Here is a 6,958-nt window from a genome sequence, read left to right on the forward strand (position 1 = left end):
CATTGTATTTATTCCCATTTTATGACCGTGGGACCTGTGGTCAACATTCACACATGCATTCACACACTATGGCAATTAGCCTAACCTGCATGTCTTTGGACTGTGGCAGGAAACTGGTGTACCCAGTGGAAACCCACCAAGCACAGGGAGAACATGAAAACTTCATGCACACAGACCCTGACACACTCAAAAAAATAACTTGTTGAATGAACGTAATTAAATTATGGAAAGAATTTCCACCTGATTTAATGGCTTTCTTTCAGCGTTAAGCAATTTTGTTGGCCCAACTTAATGTTCTTAGGTTCAGTCAAATTAATTTTATTAGGTTCATTTAACTTATTTACTACAGCTGCGTCCAACATAATTTAACACTGTTAACATAAATGAATAGCGTTGGTACAACAAATTTTTCAGTTGTAAATTAAGTTGATCTAACTCAAGTAAATTTAAATTTCAAGACCTGGTCAACAGAATTCTGTGAAGGAAGGAAGCATAAGACAAACGGGATAAAACGGAGATTTTTATTTTACAACAGCAGCAACTTACAAATTAAGTCTCAATTTGAAAAGATGTACAAAACATAAAACACCACAAATAAGTATCAATCATAGAAAAAAAAAATTAACACCAACAGAGTTTTGTACTTTATAACTGTCAGTTATGACTTTTAAATATGACCGTTAGAGACGGTTGGTCAGGAAACTCCTGAAGTCAGATGCAGACAGGACACTTTCACTCACAAACTCCTGTGAAAAAATACAGAAATAGATTCAATTAAAATTCATGATACTTAATCTATCAAATTAACAATATTTATACTTTGTTCCTCTCGCTTCACAAATCATGAGAACAGACCGAAACCAGAACCGAACCGCAGATTAAGCACGCGCATATAACCGTCGGTATTTTACGTGTGATTAAAAATACAAGAACTAGCTTAAACCAAAAGAACGTGACTAAACATCGCTAAACAGCAGGTAACAATTATGTTCAGTATTTCGTTTCTATTTAGAAAGACGGGAATTAATTCCTGCTTACCTTTTCCACACGCCCGCCAAACGTTTGTCTTCTCAACACGCTGTGTTCTCTTCTCGCGAGTCGCGATATTTCCGGTTTTGCTATTTCCGGTTTTCATAGTGACAAGATCTCTTTGGTTTATCTCAACATAGTTAAATCTAATAAATGTTAAGTTGTTGAATTTCATGTAAATACAACATAATTTATTCATGTTCATCTTGGAAACATGAAATTATTATGTACAAAACACATATTACATTTTAGTACATGTAACAGGTAACTGTTTTTTGAGTGCATGAAAATACCTAAATAGTGTGTCATTAGTTATTAACCATTTTGAAATTATATTTTTTTCCATGCAAAAATAGGTGTGTTTTATGGCTCAGTCATAGTCCTGCCCTGTTGTGTATACTGAATAAAAATATTTATCCTATGCAGTCATCAACATTTTTCTATGTCCCAGCCCCGTTATTAATACAACTATAAATTCTGTCACGGACAGACCACATTGCCACTAGAATGCTCTATCATATCCATCTATTTTACACATCTATATTTACAAATAATAAGAGCCAAGACCAAAAATGCCCGGGCACTTCCACGGTTCGATTCCCGCCTTAGATATGTGTTTGTGTGAAGTCATGTTCTCCCCTTGCTTGGGGTGCTTCCTCTGGGTATTACATTTTTCTCCGACAGCCCTAATACATGTTGCCCAAGGACAATGCTATTTGTTGTTTACTGTGCGCTTGAACAGATACCATTTTTTCGCACACTCTAAAAAATAAAACTGTGCTGTACTCAACTTTTTTGGTGAAACATTTTAACACTTAAAAATATTGAGTAAATATAAAAAAAATATAAAAATCATGTAAAATATACTTCATGAGTTGAGTACAAGTCAGTAAAAAAAATAAGTAGACCTGAATAACTATATTTAGTACAATGATGTACAAAATTAAGTTCAATCAGAAGTTAATGCAAAGTGAAAATTAGTAAAATAATTGAGTAAATATAATTGAAATGGAAGGTAGAAGATACTGAAAATTATACTATTATTTAACAAACAAATGTGCTACATTTACTAAATATTTTAACTGAATGAAAAGAAAAAAAAATTACCATTTTAATTAAACATTTATTTGCCAAATTTGACAAGACATGAAGTCTAAACTCAACCCGGTTTACATGCAAATGACATGTAACAAGATCATAAACAAAGAGCTGAATTTATCTTATTAGTAAACAGTCTCAGAAACAATACTTCTGCCACAAGTTTTATACATTTAACATATGGAAAGTAGACTTTTGTATTAGAATCTAATGAGTCACATTTTTACATCTGAAAGATTGCACACCTTCACACTTCAGTTTCCTGCAAACTGTGGGATCCATACAAATGTGTGTGCAGACCTTCTCAGGTCTTAAAGAAGCAATGACAGTCTAAATGAACACAGAACACTAAATATCCATGACCAACAGTACCATGCTTCACTTGATAATGATCGAAATTTCTTTTGATGATGCAACAAATGTGCAGAGCTTACACGGCCATCCCATAAGCTGGCACCTGAAAAAGGAACAATAGTATACAAGTAAGTACAAGTGTGACTGTTACTATAAAGTCTACCAGACTGGTAAAATAGTACTTCCGTTCAAATACATACTTTTTGGACTAATATACATCATCACACTGATCTAAAAGTGGTGTTTAAGTCAAAGCGGGACTTGTGATAAAAATTCTCTAAAACGAAGACGTAAAACTGATTTGATTTTACGTAGCCTATTGCTGGTAAAATTCCGATGAACATTTCAGTGGAATGCTTTTACACAAAACGGACTGCTTTAATCACCAAAGGCATTTTGCTCTTACAGAACAATGCACAACCTCATATATAGAGAAAAAAATATAGAGAGAAATAAAGGGGGTGTTCTGTTATTCTGCACAATCAACGGTCCCGCTTTGACTTGAACGTCCCTTGTACATGTTTTTGTCCCTTGTATAAAAATGATACCCAACTTTATTTATGCATGACTATCAACTATATCAATTTTTTACTTTAGTTAATGGAATCTATTATACTCGAGTGGAAAACTTGTATAGTCTAGACTTCAAGCCTTGTTTTAATTTCTATACTTGATTCAATGGTTACACATTTACAACTTCTGTAAAATTTAAAAAGTTGACATTTACCTCCTGTTTTATCTCCATTCAACTTCTCTTCATTAGTGGTGGTGGTGCTGTGAAAGAGATATAGAAAATATATAACATGTTTCACACAAACATGCACACAAAATCAATCAGTTTTAGTTTCTTTTACTTACATTGTAAATATAAATATTTTAATTTTATATTACTTTCTCCCAATTCTAATTCTGAGAGAAATGTTGTATTTTCACTAAATCTTTATATTTCATAGCTTTAGTTACTAGTACAGTACTTAGCACATTTATTTTATAAAATCTGCTGCTGCGTGCTCAGTGTTTAATCATGTTAAAAATACTCATATACAGTAATGGATAAAACAGTGCCAGTACCCAGACACTTCACCTAGAGCTTCACATTTAGATTTTCAGTGCTTTACAGGTATAGGACAGGAAGAGCTGTATAAACTTATCACCTCAGCTAAATCAACAACGTGCCTGTTAGACCCAATACCAACCAGATTTTTAAAAGAAGTGATGCTTACAGTTGGAGAGCCACTTCTAAACATTATTAATTCCTTATTATATCTAGGTCACGTCCCTAAACCTTTGAAGCTGGCAGTTATTAAGCCGCGTCTTAAAAAATCTAATTTGGACGCGAATGAAATAACAAATTACAGACCGATTTCAAACCTTCCGTTCATATAAAAAATATTAGAAAAAGTAGTATCAGCTCAAATATGCACATGCTTGCAGGAAAACAACATTTCTGAAAGAATTTCAGTCAGGTTTCAGGCCCCATCATAGTACAGAAACTGCACTAGTTAAGATTGCGAACGACTTGTTTTTAGCTTCAGAGCAAGGCTGCATCTCAATACTAGTCTTACTTGATCTTAGTGCTGCATTCGACACCATAGATCATAATATTCAAATAGATCGCCTACAAAATCATATAGGTATTCAGGGGCAGGCATTAAAATGGTTTAGATCATACCTGTCTGATCGATACCATTTTGTAGATCTAAATGGAGTACCGTCTGATGTAATGCCAGTGAAATATGGGGTCCCACTAGGGTCAGTTTTAGGACCTCTGCTGTTCTCAATATACATGCTTCCCTTGAAAAACATCATTAGAAGGCATGGGATTAGTTTCCATTGTTATGCTGATGATACCCAATTATACATCTCAACAAAACCAGATGAAATACCCAAGTTATCTAGATTAACCGAGTGTGTCCAGGACATAAAAGATTGGATGACCAATAACTTTCTTTTACTAAATTCAGATAAGACAGAGATATTGCTCATCGGCCCAAAAACCAGCACACAACAGCTTTCACAATTCAGCCTGCGTTTAGAAGGATGTACTGTTACTACCAGCTCAACAGTAAAAGACCTGGGCGTAATATTAGACAGTAACTTGTCCTTTGAAAATCATATTTCCAATATCACAAGAACAGCCTTTTTCCATCTTAGAAATATTGCCAAACTTAGGAGTATCCTATCTGATGCAGAAAAGCTAGTTCATGCATTTATGACCTCCAGACTGGACTATTGTAATGCATTACTAGGTGGTTGTCCTGCATCCTAAATAAACAAGCTACAGTTAGTCCAAAATGCAGCCGCCAGGGTTCTCACTAAATCCAAAAAATATGATCATATAACACCTATATTATCATCCCTGCACTGGCTACCTGTTCAGTTTAGAATTAATTACAAATTAGTACTACTTACATACAAGGCTTTAAATGGTTTAGCTCCCACATACCTAACCAGTCTTCTGATACGCTATAATCCACCACGTTCCTTAAGATCACAAAACTCCGGACTTCTGGTAATTCCCAGAATTTTAAAATCTACAAAAGGGGGCAGGGCATTTTCATATTTGGCTCCAAAAATTTGGAATAGCCTTCCAGACAGTGTTTGGGGAGCAGACACGGTTTCCCAATTCAAAAGTAGACTCAAGACGCATCTCTTTAATCTGGCATACGCGTAACTCATCCCATAACCTCATACTCCAGTACACCTATCCTGAATGGCAACTACGCTAATTCTCTCCATCTTTTCTGTATTTTTCTACCCATCCCGAGGCATCTGGAGATTGTGCCAGCTTTAGTAGACAAAGGCCAACCCTGCGAGGTTTCTGAGGCATCCAGAGAAGGACCAGCTCCAGCTGGATTCTGCTTTATGATGGCTGGAGCTACACATCCTGCTCCTGTGCTTCTAGTGATCCAGACCTTATCTGCCCTCTGCACCTACTGACTCCCTGTGCTGAACTGGACTTCATGTTAATCTACACAACTTCTGTTCTGTTGAACTTTCACCTGCACAACACACATGATGTTATTTCTATCTGTTATCACCCAGATGAGGATGGGTTCCCTGTTGAGTCTGGTTCCTCTCAAGGTTTCTTCCTATTGCCATCTCAGGGAGTTTTTCCTTGCCACTGTCGCCGTCACCCTTGGCTTGCTCATCAGAGACATTTTATTCATCATTCATTCATCTAATTATTATTTAGACACATTTTCAATTTTTTAATTGAATTAACGGATAAAACAGTGCCAGTACCCAGACACTGCACCTCATTTCTGCTGTTTAAACCTGCTTTGGTACGCGTTTCCTCCTTAAAGGGTCGGAGTGAAATGAGCAGACTCGCGGTTCAGTGTGTGAGGTGGACCGTTACAAATGCGTTAATTATTTGAACATGCTAGTTTTATATCCTCGCCATAATGGCAGTTGGCGGCGCAAAATCACCGCATTTGGCGGGAGAAATTTAAATATTGCGGCACAACCGCGGCCGGTTACACCGAGAAACCCGGAGGAAACCCGGACATGCACGCGCATGCTGCTCGGTGTTAAATCTCTCCTTTTACACCAGATTTTAAGTGTCTGTATTAACGCCGATTTAACTGAGCAGTTTGGTGGTTGAAACAAACAAGCTAAATCACACTGAACACCAGGACTGGCCTGTTGCTAGCTATCGTTAGCTCTGGAGCTCGGCTGTGACAGGATTCAGAACAGTAACTTACACCCTATAAAGTTGTGTGTGCAGGCAGACAGAGTCATTATTACAGTAACTTGTGTTAGCTCTTTACTTACCAGGATTTGTAAGGAGTGTTCCAGATGCTTCTTGTCCATTCTCACATCTTCACAGCCTTCTTGTCTCTGATGTTACACCAGACTTCCCATGAGTACTTGCACAGGACAATTTACTCAATTATTTAAGTTTTTGTTGTTAAACATAAAGAATATTGAGTTGGAATGAGTGATAATTGTAGTTCTTGAAACTAATCAGTACAATTACTCCATTAACAGATATTTTGATTGAAATGTATCAAAAAATATTAAGTGCATGTTAAAAATATAATTAAGTTAGTCAAATGCTGATTTCTACTAGTGAAGTAAACTTAAATTATAGTGTAAATTTAAGACAAAATTAATAGTTGTTTTTTTAGGCATTTATTTTGATCTGTCTAATTCAAACAATCATGTATGTGACTTTTAGAGATTTTATTAAGGTAACATAACCTTTTTATAACTGTGAAATTTACAAGGCCACAGAATCATTTTTTAGATCTGTATTAAACTGTGTCTCATTAAGGATTTTACTAAATTACGATTATTCACCATTGGGCCATCTTTACACAACCAGCTATTTTCTATCGTCAGGTTCCCAGACTGATTTGTTGAAACCGGTGAAGCGACTAATTTTTTCACATGCAGACAATATACAAATTTTTGTACATTTTATACATTCACTTACGCCCTGAAAATATTGTATATACGTGTAAATATTGGT

The sequence above is a fragment of the Clarias gariepinus genome, chromosome 11, assembly GCF_024256425.1.
Source record: "Clarias gariepinus isolate MV-2021 ecotype Netherlands chromosome 11, CGAR_prim_01v2, whole genome shotgun sequence".
Classification (NCBI taxonomy): Eukaryota; Metazoa; Chordata; class Actinopteri; order Siluriformes; family Clariidae; genus Clarias; species Clarias gariepinus.